The sequence below is a fragment of the Protopterus annectens genome, chromosome 5.part0 (genome assembly GCF_019279795.1).
Source record: "Protopterus annectens isolate FY-2018-M chromosome 5.part0, PAN1.0, whole genome shotgun sequence".
NCBI classification, from domain to species: Eukaryota; Metazoa; Chordata; order Ceratodontiformes; family Protopteridae; genus Protopterus; species Protopterus annectens.
This window is the reverse complement of record NC_056735.1, coordinates 318,245,746-318,270,512: the sequence shown is the minus strand read 5'-3', so window position 1 is coordinate 318,270,512 and position 24,767 is coordinate 318,245,746. Positions and strand designations below refer to the sequence as shown.

General features: G+C 43.1%; 1 protein-coding gene across 1 annotated transcript in view; it reads right to left on the bottom strand.

Moving 5' to 3' along the window:
• The window catches only part of ZFX (zinc finger protein X-linked), a 789,138-nt gene that overhangs the window by 668,929 nt on the left and 95,442 nt on the right, over nt 1-24,767 (bottom strand). The window lies entirely within an intron of this gene.

Here is a 24,767-nt window from a genome sequence, read left to right as displayed (position 1 = left end):
TGTTAGAAGTGTGCCATTTGGTAGGGACAAAGCTTGAGGTGAGGCTGTGATTGAACAGGGCACACAGGTGAGGTGCCAGTTCACTCTGTAGTTCATGTAGAGCACAGCCAGGGATATTGTCAGGTCCCATAGAAGCTGTATTCTTAGCCTTGGACAGTGCTGTTTTAACCTGTGCAGCAGTAATACAGGGTACCTGGCAATCTACTGGTATTGTGACTGGTCCCAGGGGGGGTGCAATAGCTCAGATCAAATCTTGGTATTGCCGTGGAGATTCTTTACATAACTATAGAAGGCCTTGTGGTTTTCTTTACTATCTGCTGCAATTCTGTTTTCATAGCTAGCTTTGGAGGATTTGATGAGGGATCTCTACTTTTTGTTGAGGCTGATAAGGGTGTTTTTCCAGTCTTGGGACTTCACCTTATTCCGCATCAGTTTCCTCCTTCTGTTGTAGAGTTTGTTTATGGCAGGGGACCACCATATTGGCTTCCTTTTTTTGAAGGAGAGCATCCTGGTTCTGTTGGGTATGGTGAGATCCATACATTTGTGTACATGTTCGTACAGTGCACTAGTGTATGATTCAGCAGTCAAGCAACTGATCTCCATTTGCATGGGTGCCGTAAAATTAGCTCTCTCTGTTTTTAGAAGTCCTACGTTAGCTTTGGAGAAGTTTTTCATGGTAGTTACCTTTAGGGGGGGGGGGGGGATTTCCAAGGTGATTAGTTTGTGGTCGGATCTAACCACGGAGGAGTTGACTATTGGTGTAAAGCAATGATCACCCATGTTAATAACTAGATCAAGGATGTTGCTACCTCTAGTGGGGATCAACGAGCTGGTCCAGGCCAGTGGAATTAATGAACTCCAGAAACGTTGGGCAAGTGTATTGGTACATGAGTAGCTTTCCCAGTTAATGGAGGGATAGATGAAAATTGCCCTGTATGAGAGTGTTAGGCTGGACCCTAATATTCTCTAGGCTGCTTAGGAACATGGAGTGTGAGTCTTGGGACATGGCTGGGACCTATAGCACGCTACGAACTAAATCGCTGTCTTACCCATGTTAGCTGCACCTGAAGTATCTCAGATGAGTTATGTTGGGCTACTAGTCTGGAGGTGTGCGCATCCTTTAAGAATATGGAAACACCAAAACCTTTGGAGCTTCGGTCCAAGTTCTGGGACCAAAAGGTGTGGCATGAGTTATAGCCTGGTAGTGCAGGGGTGCTTTCTGCTGCCTTGAACCAGGTCTCTTGTTACGGTACAAATGTCGATGTCATGATATTTTCCCCACTGAAATCTGATTTACAATATTCCGAATTTCTTCATATAAATTTTACTGCTTGCTTCAAATAGTAATACAACACATTTTAACCAATATGTTTCAATGAATATGTCAATTTACCCTTTAAACTACATGTGTGAATACTGTCAGCTGTAAAGCTGCTTACCACAAGCACATCATGGGAACCATATTAGTTCTGTGTGTACTGCAAAAATTAGATACATTCTGTGCATATTACAGGACTTATATGCATACTATGCATATCATGAAAATCATACATACATGCTGTGCATATCATAAACTGCCTAGTAAATGTAAATATAAAATAACTATTTCCTAATGACAGAATTTCAACATCATTTTGTTGTGCTCTAACACCTATTTGTCGACCAGGTAGGTTCACTGGACTCTGCCCCTTTTCAGACAGGATCTGAGAGCAATGTCTGATAAAGTGACTTGTTCAGGTCATACAGTATGCAAATGAGAACTGGGGGAATCAAACCCTGTACCAGAGGAAAGTACAGTAGCTCAAGTCCTACAGTAAACTCTCAGTTAACCGGAACTCAAGCAACCAGAAAAAAAAAATCTAAGAAATACAGTACAGTAAGAACAATCCAGTTTTTCATGTGTTCCACTTTGTTCTCCGCCCGCAGAAACATATCTTATGTTTTTAGAGTTTTAAAAAGGAGGATACAAATAAATTCCCTCTCTCACCAACCTGAGACCAAGTCAAACCAAACAAGTCAAATTGGTAAAATGTCAATACTCACACCATACTCAGTTCGCATCAGATTGCACACACTCTCCGATGTCTCTCACACACACACACACACACACACACACACACACACACACACACACACACACACACACACACACACACACACACACACACAGTCTCTTCTGCTTTCATACATGCATTCACTCTCTCTCTCTCTCTCTCTCTCTATTCAATTCATTCAATTCCAATCCACTCAGTGTGCCACTGAAAACCATTCAGTGTGCCTCACTTTCTAGAGGAAATACAAGTTTAAAATATTATTCTCCAGCCAGGCTTTTAATTACTGTATTTCAGCATTAAAATCAAATTAATACACTGTTTATGGAATAGTATAATCAGGGTAAAGTATCTGTCAGGTCTATTTTTAAAAGTAAATCTCAAGCAACCAGAAACTACACTTATCGGGCATCTACAAATCCCCATGAGTGCCGGTTAACAGAGTTTACTGTACTTACCTGCACAGTAGGTCTAAATTCCTCACAGCCTCAGTTGCACTTTAGGTTATACAAGATAACCCAGTTCTGGATAGATTTCAAAAGCTTAGAATCGCCTCCCCCTCTTCCTGTGACAGCCCAAATGGCTGAGTATATATAAGTAGTGTCTTCAGGATTTTCTCTTCCAAAGGAGAAGAGTACCCAAAGCCAGAATCTTCCAAAAAGATTAAATTCACAGCCAATCACATTATTATATGAAAATAAAAATCCATCAACTGAATCAGATAAGTTGAAACCCACCTCAGCTATGCACAATCTGTGGATGGGTGCTGTCACTGAGGCAGTAAGGAATGCAAACAAAGGTTCACAGGTGTGTACTGCATTAATGTGTCCAGAGCCAGACTCCAGACCAGGGATGAATTTATTATTACCCATCCACTGATCCAAGTTGTGTTTACATAGAGATATGAAGGAACTCTGCTTCACATGGATGCCTGTTCCAGAGAATGGGAATCTTCTGAGAAACATCTGTCTCTTATACTGCAAGCAAACCAAGTCTTTTAATCTAGTAGTTCTGATGTTGTTTGTTTTGTGGATGTGCAAAAGGTTCATCAAAACAGGGTCCAGGGATACCTTGCATGCCAGGCAAAGATCACCTCTAATAATGGGGATGCATCAGGGATGACAAACAAAAGATTTCTGGAAAAAAAAAAATGGAAATACTGGGTATGGAAGCTGTGAAATCAGTAGTAGGAACTTGAACAAAATTTACATATTATTCCCCAAAGTACAATAAATAATAGCCGCGGTGGTACGGCGGTAGTGTTGTTACCTCACAGCAAGAGGTTCTCCCATTCGATTCTCGGCTTGGCTTGGGAGTGCCTTCTGTGTGGAGTCTGCATGTCCTCCCCGTGGTTGGGTAGCGTTCCAAAGACATGCATGCGCAAATGGGCGTGCCTTCGTTGAAGGTTGGGCGTCGAGCTGGCACCTCGGCATTTCGTAAAAATCTACTGCCAATCATTAGCGGACCAGAGTTCTGCTGTAGCGACCTCTTACCGGGAAAAAGCCAAAAAGACAAACAACAACATTCCCCAAAGTACAATAAATGGGCTACACTAGATAGAAATTATATCTCACAGGAACATGAGCATTTAAATGAAAGCTTCACACATCCAATAACTGTTTCTGATCATGCAACAATCAAAAACTAAGATAAAAAATGCAGGGCAATGAAGTAAAAACAAGACACTGGTGCTTTCCCATCAACCTGTCAAGATAAGAATTTAAAGAATAGGTAGTAGAAATCATTTGAGTTATTAGGGAAGATAGGAATATCTTCACAAGGTAGGGCTAGTGACTGGGATAAAATAAAAATTGAGTTTAAAAATAGCGATGAAATAAGAGAAAAAGAAGTAAGAGAAATCACTTAGAGGGCTGACAAACGTTTAAATATTGCAGGATAAGGGGAATCCCACAGAACAAGAAAAGGAGCAAACCCAAAATACTAAATATTAAATAACGGAGTTTAGAAAAATTGAAGTTAAAAAGAAGTTATGTATTTACCATAAGTTCCATCTGTGTTGTCCATTTTCATTCTTCCTCAACTGATAGTTTCAGATCCGATCCCTCGAACCCAACTCATCCACTGCTAGCTTGTGGCAACCAAAAACGATCAAGCTTCTCCCTTATTCATAATGCACTATCCCCAAGAACCTCAGATCTTGTTTGTTGATTTTACTAGAAAGAAAATATTTGCAGTCAAATAGAAAGAAGACCATATCTGGAGCTCAAGATAAAGGACAATGATGTCCACTAACCACTCATTCTTCCAGGAGTTTTCAAAGAATGGGGGTTGGTGGGTTGGGGAGTTGAAGAAGAAAATGGGCAACGCAGATGTAATGTTACAGTGAGTAGATAACTTTGTTATCTGATGTTCTCAATTTTCATTCTATCCTCAACTTATGGGACAGAGTCCCTAGCTACCCAAGATCCCGGGTGGACTAAGGAAGGATATTTCTTAGCACAGGTGAAACAAATGACTCTCTACCTGTGGAGACCAGATCCAATTTGTAACGAGTAACAAAGTTATGGGGAGTAACCCAAGTTGCTGCTGCCCATACATCACCCATGAACATTCTAGACTAAAATATTGAAGAAGTTGCCATGGATCTAGTGGAATGGGCCCATAATGGTTTTGGTAAGGTAATGCCCAATGAAATGCAATCAAATCAGTCAGCCATCTGGCTAAAGTTATTTTGCCAAGTGGCTTTCCCAATTTTACTTCTGCTAATGAGAAAAGCAGTTGGTCAGTTTTTCTGATGTCTTTTCTTCTATGCATGTAAAAACATAATTGTCTGTGTACATCCAATAAATGCAGACAGTTCTGTACTATACATAATGTTCCGTGTTGCCCATTTTAATTCTTCCTCAACAGATGGGTTTGGATCCAATCCCTCAATCTGACTTGGGCATTGTTAAAGCTTGTGACAACCAAAAACTCTTGAGCTTCTCCCTTACCCACAACGAACCAACCCCAATTACCTCAGATCTTCTTTGTTGCCTTAGTAGAAAGTAAAAGATGGAAATTATCATGCAGAAGCTATACATGGAGTTTATGTAAATAATGAAAAAGTAAAAATATTCCAGAACCACGGAGAAAGTAAAATAAACACTATTTATTCACAAGAGCACCACAGGGACTTTCACAGTCAAGTGCTGCTTCCTCTAAAAGCAGTAAGCTATATATACACATTTAAACAATTATTCAATTAACAACCAGTAACTCTTAAAAAAGCCAACCACAAATAACCAAGCAGAAGCACCTGTATATGTGCTCAGTTTATAGGTCTCTGCAAGTTCCTTAACTTGGGTTTTAAAGTGAACATTTAATTCAAACCCGGTAAATTACATGCCCTAAATCTCAAAATCCATTTATTTTCACATCTTTATGTTAGATTAGTGATTTCACCTCCCCTAATGCTTTTGTAGATATTTTCCAATATCACAAACTTAAAAGAATGAGTACTGTTAGTACTATGTATATGTTTGTATAATGAATTGGCCACTATTCCCCTCTTATGGTTACTTGTGGTTGGCTTTTTAAGAGTTACTGGTTGTTAATTGAATAATTGTTTAAATGTGTATATATAGCTTACTGCTTATCGCTTGTTTTACAAGCCTGAGGAAGCAGCACTTGACTATGAAAGTCCCTGTGGTGTTCTTGAAAACAAACTGTTTATTTTACTTTCTCCAGGATTCTGGAATATTTTTACTTTTTCATTTGTGTATTATTTATTCCAGATTTATTACTCCAGGACTTATTATTTTTTCATACCTATATGTAAATAACACAGGTCCTCTAAACACTCATTCTTCCAGAATCCTTAAGGATGGGAGTTGGTGGGAGGAAAAGTACAGTTTTGTACCTACCATAAATGCAGATGTCCGATAGGTATGCATCTGCAGTCATCACATATGGGTTGTCCTGCCTCAGGCAGCCCTTCGGTCGGCCGGATTCCAAATTCTGGGTCCGGCGTCGGCTGATGTCGCCCTTTCCCCGACGTCAGAGCGCCTGGGGTATAAAAGCGTCAGCCGACGCCATCTTCCTCAGTGTTTCTTGCCCCAGATGCCAGGTGCCCTCAAAGGAAGGCTAAATTTGGAGAAATGCAATAAATTCCAAACATGCACAGAAATATATATGTATGTATGTATATATATATATATATATATATATATATATATATATATATATATATGTGTGTATATATATATACATATATATATATATATATATATATATATATATATATATATATATATATATATATATATATATATATATATATATATATATATATATATATATATATATTTTATTTTTTTTATTTATTTTACATTTGTTAACCGGGCTAGTCTAACTGGATACATTTCCATTTTCAGCAGAGGCCCGGGGAGAAAAGCTCCACATCTAGACAAGACAGATACAACATAACAAAAAATTCATAATAACAGATTAAAAAGTGGTAGGACTTACTCCAAGACAAGAATAATTAATCATAGAGTAAAGGTATAAACAACATATTAAACATAATTTCATCTTTAGAACCATTTAGAGAAAGCATAAAACCAAGGAAAAGAGAGAACATTAATCGAAAGAAAGTGCAGATTTAAAGAGATTATGTACTGTCAGAAAGAGAGAGACAATAGCCATGAGGAGGAGAAAAACAAAGAAAATTTTAATCAGGCTTAGAGCAGGAACATATCCAGTGGTTTTTAAGGTATACTCTGAGTTTTTGTTTAAACAGAACAGTAGATGCAATTGAAGTAAGTTCGGGAGGAAGTTTATTCCAGTGTTTCCCAATGGCATTCGAGAAAAGGGAATCACCAGCAAGGTTATTAGATTTGGTTAAGGTAACTAGCAGTTTGCTGGAAGAGCGGAGTGAGTTCAGGTTTGAGTAGGGGCTTAAGAAGTTAGAAAGAACAGGTGTATTAAGAGGTTGGTAAAAAGCTCTTTGGACAAACATAAGTTGGGATAGAAGCAACATGTTCGTCAGTTCAAGCCAGTTAAGTTGTTGCAGATTCAGACAGTGGTGGGTTCTGAATTGCTTCCCAGTAACAAATCTAGCTATGTTATTGTAAGTGGTAGACAGTTTAGAGAGATTGTTTTTCTTGAGATTAGTGTAGATAGGTGAGGCATAGAGAAGTGTGGAAATAAGATGTGAGTGGGCAAGATTAACTTTTGCTGGGAAGGTTAAAAAAGTTTTGATTCTATATAGAGAGCCAAGTTTCCTGTTTACAGATTTAATGGTATTGTTGATATGAAAGTCGAAGGAAAGATTGTTGTCAATCGTGACACCTAGCAATTTAGTAGTAGAGTCAGGTGATATAATGGTTCCATTATTCGACACAATAGTGAAGTCAAATGTAGGGGATCTGGTAGTAGGCTTAAAGAGTAGGAGTTTGGTCTTTTTTGCGTTTAGGAGTAGGCGTTTTAGGAACCAAGTTTCGACTTTAGAAAATACAGCTTGAGTGTTAGTTTGAAGTTCGGAAATGGATTTAGCAGAGCAAATAAGTGTGTAGTCATCGGCATATTGAATGCATGTAGCCTGGGGAATGGCTATTTGTAAGTCATTTATAAAGAGGGAGAATAGAAGAGGTCCAAGAATAGAGCCTTGGGGGACCCCAAGTGAAATTGGTAGAAGAGATGAGAGTTTGTTATCCCAGAGGACGGCCTGTTTCCTGTTAGTGAGATAGGAACTGAACCAGTGGATAGCCTTAGCTTCTAAGGAAAGAGATTCGAGAATTTTTAATAGGAGAGAGTGGTTAACCATGTCAAAGGCTTTGGACAGGTCAATGAAGAGAGCGGAAGACAGGATATTATTGTTGCGATTTTTGTTAATAAAGTCTGTAAAGGAGAGCAGAGCAGTAGTTCTGCTATGATAGGGCCTAAAGCCATGTTGACAGTTTGTCAGAATGTTATTTTGTATTAGGTGATTCATTAACTGATGGTGAACACATTTTTCCATTATTTTTGCGAGTGGGGACAATAGGGCTATGGGCCTGTAGTTAGAATGTTCAAAGGAGTTTCCTCCTTTATGTAAGGGTATGATGTGAGAGATTTTCCAGATATCAGGTATGGTTTCATTTATGGTCCTATTAATAAGAATAGATATGGGATAAGCGATTTCAGAGGCTGCTTTTTGAAGGAATTCAGAAGGAAGCTGGTCAGCTGAGGGGGTACATGGTTTAAGTTTGAGAATACATCTATGTATAAAGGTAGTGGAGATGGGTTGTAGCCTAAAGGTTGGTAGTTTGGAGGATGCATGGTCAAGGATGCTAGTATTGTCACTGGAGAGATGGGAGGCCAAGGAATTAATAGTATCAATGAAGAATGAGTTGAAAGTATTGGCAGTATCAAGGGAAGAAATTCTATCAGACCCAGAAGGGGAGGGAGTGGTAGTCTGTCCAGGGTGAAGAAGTTTGTTTAGGGTTGACCAGAATTTTTGAGGGTTATTGTGATTCACTTGCTGAAGATTGCTATAATAGCTCCTTTTGTCAGAGAGGATCGCTTTTTTGGTACTGTTTCTCAGATGCCTGAAAGTCTGTTGGTCTATGGGAGATTTGCTAATTTGCCATTTTAACCAAGATTTGTTTCTAAGTGACATTTTTTGTCTAGTCTCTTTAGTTAGCCAGGGGGCTGGCTTAGATTTAATTCTGATAGAACGTTTTGGTGCATGATTATCTAGAATTGTTAGGAATGTGGTGTTAAAGTAATTAACAGCTTCTTGAAGAGGAAGTGTTTTTAGTGGGTTCCAGTTACAGGCCTTTAGTTCAGTTTTAAATTGGGTAGGATTAAAGCATTTGAGGTCATGTAGGGTCCTATATAAAGGAGAGTAGTTAGAGGCATTTTTTTGTCTTATAATATAGGTTAGGTTGTGGTCACTAATGTCATCAGGTAGCGTTCCGGACTGATATTTAACTAGAGGTTTGTTTACCAAAATCCAATCAAGAATACTTTCTTTGTTATTAGTTTTGTTAATCCTAGTAGTGGTGTTAATTGTCTGAGTAAAGCCATGGAGATTAATATGAGATGCTGGGTTGTTAGTGGTTATTGAGGACCAGTCTAGGTTGAGGTCTCCTAGTATTATGGTTTCTTGTGGGTAGGTGGATGCGGCCCAACTGAGGATATTTTCTAAGGTAGTAGAGTTATTTCCAGGAGGTAGATATATACAGATGATATAGATAGATTTTTGGGGTTTAGTTGCAGCTTTGAGATAAGAAGTTCAGTTTTAGTAAATCCAAGGTTATCATAGGGTACTAATGTTAATTTTAGTTCAGTTTTGAATAGTAGTGCTACTCCTCCGCCTTTTTTACCATTGCGGTCGAGTCTCAAGACATTGTAACCTGGAGGTATGATTTCAGTGTCTTTAGTAAAGGGTTTTAACCAGGTTTCAGTTAAACAAAGAATATCAAAGGAGTGGTGATCAAGAAGAGAGTGGAGTTGGGTGATTTTGTTATTGACACTTCGGATATTAAGGTGTCCTATGAGTAGAGTATTTGTATTGGAGGTTGATAATCAAAGAGATGAGTTTAGTGAAGCAGGTGTAGCTTCAGCTGAAATATTTGATGGACCTGGGTTGGGGTGAATGTCGCCATCTACCAAGGTAGAGTGGTTGTATTCCAAGTGAGATTTGTTAGGGAAGTTCAGTAAGTATTTTAGTTTCCTAATCAAGAGGTTTTGAAATTTTATGTGAGACAATCTGTGATATTTAGCCAAGAGGTAACTAGGGGTAGATGTAATGTTTAAATGAGTAAAGTTTAGGCTTTTGCAATTTGAGGCTGTGTGTTTAGGAGAGTAGTTGAAGTGGAAATTGAGTTTAGATTCATAAGAGGTTAAATAAATACACCATAATAGATAACCCCAGCTAGCTATGAGAGGGAAAAGTACCCAATAAATACCAAAGAGGGGAAGGAGGGAGGGTAAACCTGACTGCAGATGCATACCTATCGGACATCTACATTTATGGTAGGTACAAAACTGTACTATGTCCTTCAAGGATGCATCTGCAGTCATCACATATGGGTAGAATACCATAGCCAATCTGGGGGTGGAGGATCTATGTAAAGGATGGTGTAGCTAAAATGCCCTGCAGGACTGCCGTAGCAAAGCCTGCTCTGGATCTGGAATATAAAGGTAAATTGTAATGCTTGGAAAATGTATGCATGGAGCTCCATGTAGCAGCTTCTAAAATGTCCTTGGTAGCCACCCCTCTTAAGAAGGCTGTGGAGGTGGCTGTGGCACTGGTGGAATGAGGTCTAATGTTAGCTGGCACAGTTTTTCCATGAAAGGAATAACAAAAATGAATGCAATTCCCTATCCATTTTGAAATTGTCTGTTTGGAAATTGCTTTTCCTTGCGCACCAGCAGCATATGCTACCAACAGCTGGTCAGTTTTTCTGTAGCTTTTAGTTCTGTCCAAGTAGTAGCGCAACTGTCTGTGTATGTCCAGGGTGTGCAGAAGTTTCTCCCCTTTGTTTTGTGGATTTGGAAAGAAGGTAGGCAGGTGAATAGCTTGGTTTAATGAGACCTTGGATACCACCTTTGGCATAAATGAAGGATTGGTTCTCAATGAGACTCTGTCCTGATGAAAAATAAGAAATGGCTGTACTGCCATGAGGGCCTGTAACTCAGATACTCTTCTTGCTGAGGTTATGGCCAGAAGGAAGGCGGTCTTCCAAGACAGGAACTGTAGTTCTGCAGATGCTGCTGGTTCAAAGGGAGGCAGAGTTAGTTTTTCCAACACGAAGTTAAGGTCCCAAGTAGGCACTGGAGGTTTCCTTGGAGGATTGATGTTTTTAATTCCTCTTAGAAACTGTCTTAGGAGAGGATGAGAAAAGACAGGTGGATCAGTATTGTACTCTGCTGAAATTGCTGAAGCATGAATTTTAATGGAAGAGTAAGACAGGCCATTGTGGAGCATTTCTGCCAAGTATTCCAGGACATGTGCCATGTTCATCACTGTCGCATCTAGGCCCTTTGTGGTGCTCCAAGTGTGAAATCTTTTCCATTTTGCTGAATATGCCTTTCTTGTGGAAGGCCAGCGAGCTTCCATGATGATATCCTTCACTCTCTTGGATAGCTTATCCTGAGGAGGGGTCAAGGTATTTTCCAGGCTGTTAGTTGCAAGGTTTTCAGGTTGGAATGCAGAGTTTTGTAATTGTGCTGTGTCAGGAGAAGTGGCCATTGAGGAAGAGGCCATGGTTTCGTGCGTGACATGCTCTTTAACAGTGGGTACCAGTGCTGTCTTGGCCAGTCCGGAGCTATCAGAATCACTTTTGGCTGCTCTGTCCTGATCTTCAGTAAGACCTTGGTCATTAATGGAAGAGGTGGAAATGCATACACTGTTAGAGATCTCCAGTTGAAAGATAGGGCATCCACTTTCCAGGCTTGTGGGTGGTATGTCCTTGAGCAGAATTTCTTCAGCTGATGATTGTGGGGGGAGGCAAAAAGATCTATGTCTGGCCTTCCCCATGATTGTGTTATCTGTAGGAAGATGTCTGGGTGCAGCATCCATTCGTGTGCATCCATGATATTTCTGCTTAAGCTGTCCGCCAGTATATTGTCTTTTCCTGGCACAAACTGGGATTGCAGCTCTATATTGAGTTTCAAGGAAAGTTCCCATAGATTAATTGCCAGTCTGCAAAGAGGGTAGGAATGGGTGCCTCCTTGCTTGTTTATGTACCACATAACTGTGGTGTTGTCTGTCCTTATTAGCAGGTGGCCTTGATGCAGAAAGAGTTTAAAGGCCTCGATTGCATGTATCACTGCCAGCATTTCCTTTTGGTTTATGTGCATGCGTAGCTCCTTTTGTGACCATATTCCTTGAATACATCTGCCCTCCATGTGTGCTCCCCAACCGTGGTCTGAAGCGTCCGTTGTAATGGTTTGGCTGGCTATTGGCTTGCTGAAGGGCAGACCCCTGTTTGACTGGCTTGCTTGAACCCACCACAGAAATTCCTTTTGGAGGCATGGAATGAGTGGGATCAAAGTTTCTAAGCTGTGACTGTGCTGAGTCCATAAACTCCTTCGGTACCATTGTAGTTTCCTCATATGCAGCCTTGCTTGTGGAATCAGAAGAATGCAAGATGCCATGTAACCCAGGGCCTGCAGGATTTTCCTTGCAGTCAGCTGAGTTTGTCTTGTCAGATTCTTGAAGTAATCCGGTAGTTGTCTGTTTTTCTGTGAGAAAAGCCATTTGGGTGGTTGTGTCTAGATCCGCACCCAGAAAAGTTATTCTTTCGGATGGAACAAGTCTTGATTTGTGAATGTTGACTGTATATCCCAAGGCCTGCAGTAGGTGGATGGCATAATTCAAGTCCTTTACCAAAGTTTGTTGGCTGTCCGCTTGTATACGGCAGTCGTCCAGATATGGGTATATTTGAATCCCCTGAAGTCTGCAGTGTGCAATTACTGATGCCAGGTATTTCGTGAATACTCTGGGCGCAGTAGATAAGCCAAAGGGCAATGCTGAGAATTGATAATGCTCTGAACCTGCAAGAAATCTGAGTTGTCTTCTGCAACTTTGTCTGATAGGGACATGAAGGTATGCCTCCTTGAGGTCTAGAGTCACCAGCCAAGACCCCTTGCCCAGCATGGGAAGGAGTTGCTGTAGAGTCAGCATTTTGAATTTTGGCACAATGAGATAAGTATTCAGTGCGGACAAGTCGAGAATAGGCCTCCATTGATTTTCTTTTCTTGGAACAAGAAATAGTCTGGAATAAAATCCTTGGCCTTGTTCTGAAAGAGGAACCTTTTCTATAGCTTTCATTTGCATTAAGTTGGAGATTTGTTTCAAAGCCTCTGCCCTTTGATTTGGTGGCAGGTCTGGCATGCCTTTTCTTTTTGGCATTGTGTGAAAATGGAACCTGTATCCTTTGTCTATTATTTGCAGTGTCCATTTGTCTCTTGTAATACTGTGCCAATTTTCTGAGAATAAAGAAAGCTTTCCGCCCAAAGGTGCTTCTAATTGAGCCCTGGTTGGCGGAGTCAAAGCAAAGTCATTGAGTCTGTCCTTGTGCAGCAGTTGTAGATCCTGCACTACCTCTCTGGTTGGGAGGCTGCCATTGACGTCCTCTGTAGGAGCCTCTAGCTTGCCCTCTACCTCTGGCAGCCTGTTCTTGCCTCTCTGAAATCTTTCTGTGTCCGGAAAGGACCAATTCTTGGTAGGCCAATTTCTGCTGAATCTTGGTGGTTGGACTTGTAGAAAATCTTTGACTGTTTGTACAGATTTTGCCTTTTCCTCAAATTTCTTTAAGACCTGCTGAGCAGTGGAGCCAAATAACTTTTGCTTTTCCAGTGGAGCATCCAGAAGCTTAGCTTTAACATGGTCTGGCAGAGATTGTTCCTTCAGCCAAGCATGCCTACGTATGACTGCACCTGTCATAGCTGACCTACATGAAGCTTCCAATGCATCATAACCACACTGTAAGAAATGGTTGCTAACCTGCTGGGAGTTATGTACCAGATCCTGAATGAAATTGACAATTTAATGCCCTCATAGAAAGAGTAGCAAAAGTATACACTTTTTTACCCCATCTCTCTAAAGCCCAGGCCTCCCTTTCAGAGGGGAGTGGATTTTTAGTAGTGGCAGCTGCAACCCCTTTAGGGCCCTAGGAAATAGTTTCTGGATCAGCAGAGTGGGCCTTGTAAAGAAAAAGATGCGAGTCTGGGACCCTGTAGTACCTATCGGGTTTGACAGGGGCCGGAGGAAGAGTGTCAGGGGTTATGCTAGACTCAGAGTACACATCATCAATGACATTCAAAACAGGAGGAATAGCCAAAGGTCTATGCTGAGGTAAATGCAGAAAAGATCTTAATCTTTTCCTGGAATCAGAGAATTGGAATCAGAGAATTCCTGGCCCTGCCATTTGAAATGCTCTCTCATAGTGTGAAGGGTCTCCCCGAAGGATAGTTCTTCAGGAGGGGGGGCCGAGGGGATTGATTCCTCTGCATCAGAATCCTCGTAGGCCGAAAAAGCCTCCTCCCTGGTAGTCCAAGACAGCAGAGCCATCAGAGGCCTCCTCTGAGGAGTGGGGATCAGAGGGCTCAACCCTGGGCCTTTTGTCTAGAGGGGGTTGAGAGAGCCCCTGTCCGGATGGGGTTGAGAGCCCCTAATTAAGGAAATAAGGTTCTCTGCTAAAGTTAGAATCTGTGAACTTGTAGAGGGTCCCTGAGGAATAACCCTGGGAGGCATAGCTTTTGTATGTTTAGCCCTGGTGAATGCCTTTATGGACATGGATGCAGGAGGCCTAGCTGCACCACATGCTGGTGTAGTTTTGTCTAGAGGAATGGTGTCGGAAATTTCCAAGACACCAGTTTCTGAAGGAAATTCAATAACCGACTCAGCAGGGGCCTCCGGGGCAGAGGTTGTCGGTTGAGCGGTTTCGGGGGTCGGAAGTACCAAGGACTCGGTTTCAGCCGAGACCGAGACACTCGTGATAGGCCTGGCCGTGGTTTCAGCCGAAACCGCGGTCCGCATGTGTCGGTCCTTGTCCTTCCGTTTCTTTGTTAAATGTGAAGTCGGAGTCTCCGACGGCATATTGTATGAAAAACTAGCCCCAAAAAATTCCTCTGCAAACTCCGCCCGACGTCTAAGAGTGCGTCGGTTGAAGGAAGCACAGGCTGAACAGGCCAAGACGTCGTGGTCTGGGCCTAGGCAGGGGAGGCAGTAAGAGTGGAAATCCTTATGAGGTATTTGTTTCCCACAAGTTAAGCAATTATTAACTTTATCTGACATCGGCTGAGGCAAGAAAGAGTCCCCAACAGGGTACTTAGCTTTTGAAGTCTTCGGTAGCTGAATTACAGGAGCTGGCCGACCGGCACTTGCGAACTGCTTCGGCTTCGGGCACCACGCGGCAAGAAAGACTGAGGAAGATGGCGTCGGCTGACGCTTTTATACCCCAGGCGCTCTGACGTCGGGGAAAGGGAGACATCAGCCGACGCCGGACCCAGACTTTGGAATCCGGCCAACCAAAGGGCTGCCTGAGGCAGGACAACCCATACGTGATGACTGCAGATGCATCCTTGAGGGACATCTGAGGAAGAATGAAGAGACAGATGGAATGTTTATCTGATGTTGTCAATTTTCATTCTGTCCTCAACTGATGAGACAGAGTCCCCAGCTATTTAATTTCTAGGGGGAATCAAGGAAGGATATTCCTGAACACCACAGAACCAAAAGCTGCCCTTCGACTGGACACCAGATCTAATCTGTAATGAGTAATAAAGGTATGGGGAGTAGCCCAAGTAGCTGCTGCACAAATCATCCACGGACACTCTGGATTGAAAAACTGGAGAAGCTGCCATGGATCTCGTGGAATGGCCTCAAATAGGTTTTATCAGGGCAATGCCCAAATTGTTATACACAAAGGAAATGCAATCGTTATCCATCGAGATACAGTAACTTTGCTAACTGTTTTAGCCAGTGTTGCTTCTGCGTATGAAACAAACTTTTGTCCATAAAAACAGAACGGACTATGAACATTTAATATAACATGTATTCTCCTTTGTTAGAAAATCTGGGAACGAATACTTGCAAATTAATAGATTGATTTCTACTGGATTCTGACACCACCTTTAGAAGAAATGACAGGTTGGTATGCAAGGTAACGCTGTCTTTACAGAAAATTAAGTATGGAGGTTTTGAGCACAATGTTTGGATCTCAGAAATTCTTCTGGTAGAGGTAATGGCTACTAAGAAAATTGTTCTCCATGAAAGATATTTGAGTTTGCATGTTGCTGAGGGTTCAAAGGGAGACTGTATAACAGACTGCAGCACAAGGTTTAGGTCCCAAGGGGGGAGAAGGATTTTTAACGGGGGGCCTTAAGAGTAAACTGCCTTTCAAAAATGCTTTTGCTCAACTTATGGGATGCTACAGAAGAACCATTTATTCCAACATGAAAACTTGAAATCACTGCCAATTGTACTTAACAGTAAAACTATCTCCTTCTTCAAAAACATGCACTAAAAATTCCAAGATATGATGAGTGAGGGTTGTGAAAAGTTCAATATTTCGTTTCTGAACCCAAAAAATAAATATCTTCCATCTGCTGAAGTACAGTTTCCTAGTAGAGGGTTTATGGGAGGACAAAAGAATGTGACGGACAAGAGAAGACAACATAGACTGTCGGACTATTAGGGGAATTGGAGAAACCAGGCAGCCAGCCTGAGGTTTACTATGTCCGGATGTATCATGCCTGCTGAGTGAGACAAAGGTCGGAGTCAGATGTAGAAACCAACCAAGACGGTTGAATAAGGCGTGGCCAAAGGAAGGGAAACAAAACTTGTTGAGGTCAATAAGGGGCAATGAGGATGGCCTTGCTCTTCAATCTTGTAGCTTTTTGAAGGGATTTGGGAATTAACAGAATGAGAGGATATGCATAAAGGAGACCGGAGGGCCAATCATGAAGTAGACAGTTCCTATGGAATTCCCCCTGTGGGGGGAATTGAGGCAAAATAGTTGCTGCATTTGTTGTTCGGGGGGGGGCACAAACAGAACGCATCAAGGCTGCCCCCCCCCCCCCGATGGAAGACCATGTTTGCAATCTTTTTGTTGAGGGACCATTCATGAGGTGGAAGAATGCACCTGTTCAATTTGTCTGCTATGACACTGGACTTCCCAGGAATGTGTGCTGCTAAAGGAAAGTGCCACACTCAGAGCTTCTCAACACAATGGGTAGGATTTGGTTCCTCCCTGTGTGTGCTGACATACCAGACGACTGACATGCTGCCCGACTGTATAGCAACTGTCCCCAAAGGGAGAGCATTCTGAAATGTCAGCAACACTAATAGCACCACTCTCATCTCTAGGGCATTTATATGCAAAGTGGCCTCCTTGGAGGACCAGGTGCCTTGGACAGTCTTCCCCAAATAATACCCCCCCAGCTGGGAAGCATCCATGGTAACTATGGCCTTGGGCTAAGGAGGAATGAATGGAAGACCTTGTAGAACCTGCCCTGAATGGAGCTAGACATGGAATCAAGCACTGAGCAAATAAAGAACTGTTGTGTAAAGTTTTACCATAATCATAGAAATCTTTCTCTTCCATAATGCAGTATTCCAAAATCTTGAGTTTCTCTCTTGCTACCTGAACGTCCGGCCTGTATACAAAAGCTTGTAGTCACTGCTAGGTACGTAGGATGCCTGATGTTGGCCTAGGAAGCGTGGGTCACAAAAGTGACGTTTGCATGTACTTTTCTTCAGAACTGAACACCCGAGTCGGACCCCAGTCCCAGGACAGCCGTATAGGCTCTGTGCTATTCAAGAAGAGGTAGTTCCGATGGAGAGAAGTGGGCAAAGTGGGAGGGAATGAATACTGCAACATGGAAGAAAAGGACATCTGTGGTTATGCTAAGATTTTGCACAACTATTCTATGTCATTCTATTCTCATGTTGCAATATTCCAAACTCTTGGGTGAGTGCCAAAAACTCACAGGGAAGAATGAGGTGGTGGTATGGAGCTACTCTCCACAAAGCCATGCAGGATTGCCCTAGCAAACCCCACTCTGGATCTGGAAACATGACCTATTCTGTAGTGTTTAGTAAAGGTATGGACAGATGACCAAGTAGCTGCCTCTAGGATGGAAGCAGTGTCCAATCCCTTGAAGAAGGCCCCAGATTAAGTCATGGTTCTAGTGGAGTGGGATTTAATTTTGGATTTGAGCAGTTTCCCATGGAATGTGTAGCAAAAGGATATAGCTTGGAGATCTGAACAGAAATGGCCTGCTTTGTCACCGCCTTTCCCAAGGTTCTGGGGTGGAAGGAGACAAATAATTGGTCTGATTTCCTGATGGCCTTAGTCTCTATGGACATCAAGGGAATACAAGACTATCACTGTCATTTTTGGGGATGAGGTAAAAAGGTGGGCAGGTGAATACCCTGACTTAAGGATAGCTCATGGACCACCTTGGGAATAAAGGAGGGATTGGTCCTCAGGGCACTCTATCCTTGTGGAAGACGAGGAAGGGAGGTGTTGCCATGACGGCCTGGAGTTCTGACATACTTGGCAGAAGTCAGGGTCACAAGGAGTACAGTTTTCCAAGTACATGTTTCAGAGATGCATTGGAAGCTGGTTGAAAGGTGCAAAAGTGAGTGTCTCTAGAACGCAACTCAGATCCCATGGAGGAGGAACCTGCCTCCTGGGGAGTCGGAGGTGTAGCACTCCCTTAAGGAATAACTGAAGCAAGATGGGAGGCTAGAGGAGGATCAAGAGACAAGCTAAAATACCAGCAAGGTGTGCTTTGACAGAGAAATATGCAAACCCTGCTTGCACGAGTTCACACAGATGGGACAGCACTAAAGGACCTCACTTTGCAAAGGCTCTAGCTGTCTTTATTGATGGGAGAATCTCTTCCATTCAGACAAATAAGATCTCCTAGAACTGGGTTTCTTGCCCTCCTGCAGGACTGCAAGCACGTCCTTAATGTAAATGTGCCTAGAAGGGATCATAATTCTATCACCCACAGGGTTAGACTCAGATTCCAGGTGGGGATAGATCAGAGATCCCTTTTCTTGTGTGAGAAGGTCCACTCTGTGAGGTAACGTGGTGATTGCCCCTGGCTAAATGCAGAAAGAGGGGGAATCAATGCTTTCTTGGCCAAAAGGGAGTCACAAGCAAGATTTTTGGTTTGTCCTGCTGAATCTTCAGCAGGACTTTTTGAAGTAATGCGAAGGGGGGGAATGCATACAGAAACATACCCTTCCATGAGATGAAGAAAACATCCGTTGCCTTGCTAAGGGACTGGGTAGCCTGATGCAAAACAGTGGCAGTTGTCTATTCAGGGGAGAGGCAAACAGATCTATTTGATATGTACCCCACCTGTAGACAATGTCCAGGAACACATCCCTGTGAAGCATACATTCGTGGGATTGTGACAAGGACCTGCTCAACCTGTCTGTCCATAATTTCTGAGCTGAAGGGATATAAACTGCCTGCAGGGAGATTCTGTGTTGGGCTACCAGGTCCCAGGCCGGGACAGCAAATCTGCAAAGCAAATAGGATATGGTTCCTCCTGGTTTGTTCACATACCAAAGAACTGTAATACTGTCTGTGAACAACTTCAGGGTCCCTTGTTTCAGGGCATGAAGAAAGGCTGTCAGGGCAAATATGACTGCTCTCATGTCCCTGATGCTGATGTGTTCCCATCTGAAGGTGTGGGGCCAGATACCCTACCCTGCTCTTTCAGGTTGCCCAGAGTAGCCCTCCAGCCCAGATATAAAGCTTCTGTGTACATCTCCTGGACAGGGGCAAGCGGCTTCAGCAGAAGTCCTAGGTTGAGCATAACCTGGTTTAACCACCAAAGTATCTCCTTCCTCAAACAAGGGTAGAACGGGATTACGAAGTCCAACCATTGTGAGTATTGGGTCCATATGGACTTCACAGGTAGGATGGAAATAGCGGAGGCCATGTAACCCAATAGCCTGAGGTATTGTCTGGGTGTCATATCAGTTGCTTTGAGGACGATGACCAGGTACTGAGTCAGGGTTTCCACTTTCTGGGGCAGGAGGAATGCCCTCATCACATCTGTCCTTATTCTGCACCCCAGGAAAACATGGTCCTGGGAAGGAATCAGGTTGGACTTGGGAAAGTTTATATGGAATCCAAGAGCCTGCAGGAGGGAGACAACTTTGTCGAGTTGGCTCTGCAGGGATCTGAAGCATTCTGCCCGAAATCAGATAGTCGTCCATGTATGGAAAAATTTGGATGCTCTGGACCCTGCGGTAGGCCACCACAGGAGCCAGGCATTTGGTAAAGACTCTTGGAACAGTAGAGAGTCCAAAGGGAAAGGCCAAGAACTGAAAATGTGAGGAACCAGCAGCAAAACACAGAAATTTCCTGTAGCTGGGCCTTGTATGTATGTTGAGGTAGGCGTCCTTTATGTCCAAAGTGGCTTGAAATCCTTGAGTTATCAGTAAAGGAAACAGAGTTTGAAGAGTAGGCATGCAAAAGGTGGGGACCTGAAAGAACAGATTGAGGTGAGAGATCCAGGATAGGTCTCCAGTGTCCATCCTTCCTAAGCACCAGAAGTCATGAATAGAACCCCTTTCCTTTTTCTGCAAGAGGAACTGGTTGTATGGTTCCTTGAGAAAGGAGGCTGTCTATGACTGGCTGGAAAAAGGTGGAGTTGGCCTTTGGGTGGCTGAGGGGCAAATGACCCAGAACATAAAATAGCCCTTTTCAATGAAGGAGAGGACCAACCTGTCTGAGGTAATGATTTGCCAAATGGGCAGACAGTGAGAGCCTTATGGACAGGGGAATGGAGTCTTCTAGGGGGTTGACAGTGAAGGCAGATAGTCACAGTCTACCTGCCCTATCCTGAAAGACATTTAGGGAGTTTTCTGGGCAGGAATTTGAGCAGACTTAGAAGGGGTCTGCTGTCTCCTTGTGCCTCTTCTGCCTCTAGCATGGGAAGCTGGAGCAGTGCATTTCCTATTGAACTGTGTCTTTGATGGGTAGTTCCTGTGAAATTTGGGAATGGGGAGACAAACAGGTGTTCAAGGTCTTGCAGCTCCTTCCTTCCTTTTCTGCTGAAGGGTCTTTAGCAGCTCAGCTACTTTAGATCCAAAATGGGCAGAGTTATCCAGAGGTGCATCCATTAATTTTGCCCTAATATCATCGGGCAAGGGCTGAAGCCTTAACCAAGATCATTATCTTAGGACTGAAGCTGAAGTAGCTGATCTTGCAGAAGCTTCTGCAGCATTACAGCTGCAATGAACAGAGTGCCTAGTGACTTGTGATGAGAGACTAATAAGGGTAGAAATTTGAGCCTTGGAAAGCGAGTCTGGAAGATCAGCTAAGAGTTTGGTGACCTGGGTCAAAAGTATCAAGGCATACTTGGTCATGCGTATCTGATAATTTATTACCTTGAAGGCCAGGGTAGATGACGTGTAGACTTTCTTACCAAGTCACTTCATGGCCTTACTGTCCTTATCAGTGGGGAGGACAGAGGTAGATGGCAGTAATTTGGATGGCTTGTCTGCAGAGACTGAGACAGTAGCAGAGTCAGCTAGAGGGCATTTGATCAGAAATTTTGCCTCTTCAAGGACCTTGTAAAACCTGTCAGGCCTCCTGGGAGCAGGTGGCTGGGAATCAGCGTTAACTGAGGCAGCACTGAAAGCACCGAAGAATGCTGGTAATAATGGGGGGAATTGCAGAAGGAGCAGGAGTGTCCATCTGCAGGAGCTCATATCTTTTTTGTACCTCAGACATTTCAGGCGAACCCAAATAAAAAATTCCCTCATTTTGGAAACTTTCTGCACAAAGGTGAGGTCCTCTGTTGGGGAAACATCCTCTACAGATTCGTCCTCTAGAGAAGCATATCCAAGAGGAGAAGGCATCAGTCACATAGGAGAAGGAATCCTCAGAAGAGGAGTCTGAGAAATCCTCACCTTCAGGTAGGATGACATCCTCAACATGAGGCCTAGGATTGACAGAAGGGCCGGACTGTGGGGATCCAGGCATGGCAAGCCTCAGGGCTATAAAGGCATTAAATAGGCTCTGTGAAAAAGCCGACAAATCTGGTTGGCTTTCAGGAGAGTGGGAGAGATGCCTGGTCTTGGATTTCTTTTTCAATGAAAGCCTAGGAGCCGTAGGCCCCGAGGAAGGCCTAGTGTCTGAAGAAGGCCTAGGTTCAGTGGACTGAAGCAGAGGTAAGGCCCATCTGGACAGTCGCCGGAACCTGTGGTTCCCCCTCGACATCACAAAGCAACATCTGTGAACCCTCCTGGGACATGCCTTCTGCTCTAGGGTTCGGAGACATAATAAGGGGGACCCACTACACCTGCTTCAGCAGAATCCAAGTGTTCCTCCAAGTGAATGTCAGCCACAGGAGGGACGTCAGATGGAGGAGGGGCAGCAGTAGCAACTTTCAGCCTGGAAACCTTGTCCTTCTTTTAGGTGGCTCCATGGGCTGACCGGATGACCCTTCCATCTCTAAAGCTAAGCGTTTAAGACACTGATTTTTTAGATATATATTCAAGGCGCGCAGGCGGCTGTGTAGGGTTTTAGCCACAAAGGCCTGACAGATTGCACAAGAAAGATGGTTGTGCATAGCTCTACACAGAAAAGGCAAAGCTTGTGGGCATCCTTATGTGGGACATGAAGACCGCACTTGCATTTTCCCTTCTTGGATGACATGTAACCCTAACAGACATGCAGTGACAAAGGAATCAAAAACGGCCCCAAGGGGGTACGTCTCTTTTAGAATTCGAAGATCCGAAGTGAAGACAGCAGGAAAGCGGACATTCAACTGGTGGCAGAGAAGTTCAGAGGAAAGGTATGTGCAGACGTCACTTTTATGGCCCATGCTCCCTAAGCCAATATCAAGACGTCCTACGTACCTAGCAGGGACTACAAGCTTTTGTATACTGGCCAGACGTTCGGGTAGCAAGAGAGGAAACCCAAGAGTTTGGAATACTGCAATATAAGAACAGAAGGACATCATCTATTGAAGAATTATCAAATAAAACCTGGCAAGTGGTACTACGTTATTGCTGCCACCAATGATCCCAGACCTTGAAAGATCAGGCAGGCTGAAACGGAGGTGCTGCAGAATATCCTTTTCACTTGGAACCTTATAGTCTGGACTCTCACCAATGGAAAGGAAGTAATCTTTAGAGTTTGTAGGAACAGTTTTCAGTACAAAAACAAACTCTGAATTGGTTCCAGACGAGACTTGTAGTTTATGGATATCCCCAGAAGATAGCAAGTCTGGAGAACCTGGTCTCTTGCACATACAAGTTGGTGGCTATTCACACCAGTAAACAGCCAGTCATCTAGCTATGGAAACATGCAGAATCCTTGCAGTCTCAGGTGAGCTGCTACTACTGCCATGCACTTGAACACCCTGGGGGCTGTGGCGAGTCCAAAGGGCAGTACTCTAATAATGTCTTGCTCCCAGCTGGAAGTGCAAGTACCTTCTGGACCATCTGTTCATATTTATAAGATAGTATGCATCCTAAAGGTCTACAGAGCATACCCAATCGTCCTTGCTCAGAAAGGAGAGAATAGACTGAACTGTGACCTTCTAAAACTTTCTTCAAACTGTCTTGCTCGTTTGGAGAGATCCAGAATTGATCTCCAGTCCCGTGTTTTCTTTGGCACCAAAAAGAACCTTGAGTAAGTTCCAGATTTTATCTGCCACAACGGCACCTCTTGGATGACTTGACTCCCATCTAGCAGCTTTTGCAAATGCTGGACTCCCATCTAGCAGCTTTTGCAAATGCTGCTTGTTCCCTCTAACTGATATGCTCGGTTCCGAACCCAACCAGCAAGAATGAAAGTGAGACAGGACAACATAACGGACTATTTTTTTTCCTATGGAAGAAAAGCTCTTTGAACTGAGGTATCTAGTGGATATCCAATTTTTCTGTATTTAGATGACTTGCTTATCCTTACAGAGTTTTTCAAAGTACGAGGAATCTCGTACACAAACTGGGATTCCAAGAGAACATTCAAAAGTTTTTTCTTCACTCTTCACACAAGATTGTGTTTGTGGGATATCTACTAGATACCTCAGTTCAAAGAGCTTTTCTTCCACAGAATGCCCCTTGTATGCCAGATTACCTTAGACCGAGTTTGGTATTAATAATAATAAATATAATTATAAATGAATATAACTACAACAATAAAACAGAACAGAAACAGACAGGGGCATAAATGTACCTACCATAACGTTCCATGTTAGTCTTCTCTCACCTTCTTTCTTGCTGGTTGGGTTCGGAGCCGATCCTCAACTCCGACTCGGCCATCTTCTAAAGCTCGAGAGCTACAAACTGGCTTGAGGCCTCCCCATATCCCATGATGTCTGGTGCTAGATACCCAGATCTCATTTGGGAAGACTAACAGCAGACAAAATAATGAAGGAATCCTATCCTCATCATACATAAGCTCAACTATAAAGACCACTAGGTAGAGTGGGATAGCCAGGGAAGGCTAAGCCTGAGCAATATTATAGAGAAAATTCTTCTCGGTATAGTAGGATAGGAGGATGGTGGGGGGACGCAAGAAAGAAGGCGAGAGAAGACAACTAACATGGAACGTTATGGTAGGTACATAACTTATGTTAAGGTGTCTATCTCGCCTTCAATCTTGCTGGTTGGGACAGCGTCCCTAGCACCTAATATCCTGGGTGGCTCAATGGAACAGACTCTTCAGAACAGTGGAACCAAAATCAGCTCTGCACCTGGAAATCACGTCCAATTTATAATGCGAGATGAAAGTATGAGGGCTTGCCCAACGTAGCTGCTGCACAAATAGATTCCATGGGTAACCTAGCCTGAAAAGCAACCGAAGTGGCTAATGCTCTGGTGGAGTGCCCTTTTGGTTTAACAGGCAATTGTTTATTCCTCAGCAGGACCATTGAGTGAAAAGGAGTTATTGGAAAATCCTCATGTGGAAACGGGCCAGAGGGACTAGTATGATTATCGCTGCCATGAGACTCCGGGTTTGAAGTATGAACCTGGCTTGAATTCTCTTGCAACTTAACAAGACCTGGACTTGCTGCCGAATGACTAACATCCTGTCTGGTGGAAGGCTGGCTGACCTGTCTTTTGTATTTAAGTTTGCGCCTATAAAGGGGATAGGCTGACAAGGCGACAAAGCAGGTTTTTCAAAATTTATAGTGCTACCTAGTCTGAAACACGTCTCTGGCTTGCAGAAGATGATGCCTGGTGGTAGCAGTGAGGAGCCAGTCGTCTAGGAAACACCTGGAATCCTTGCC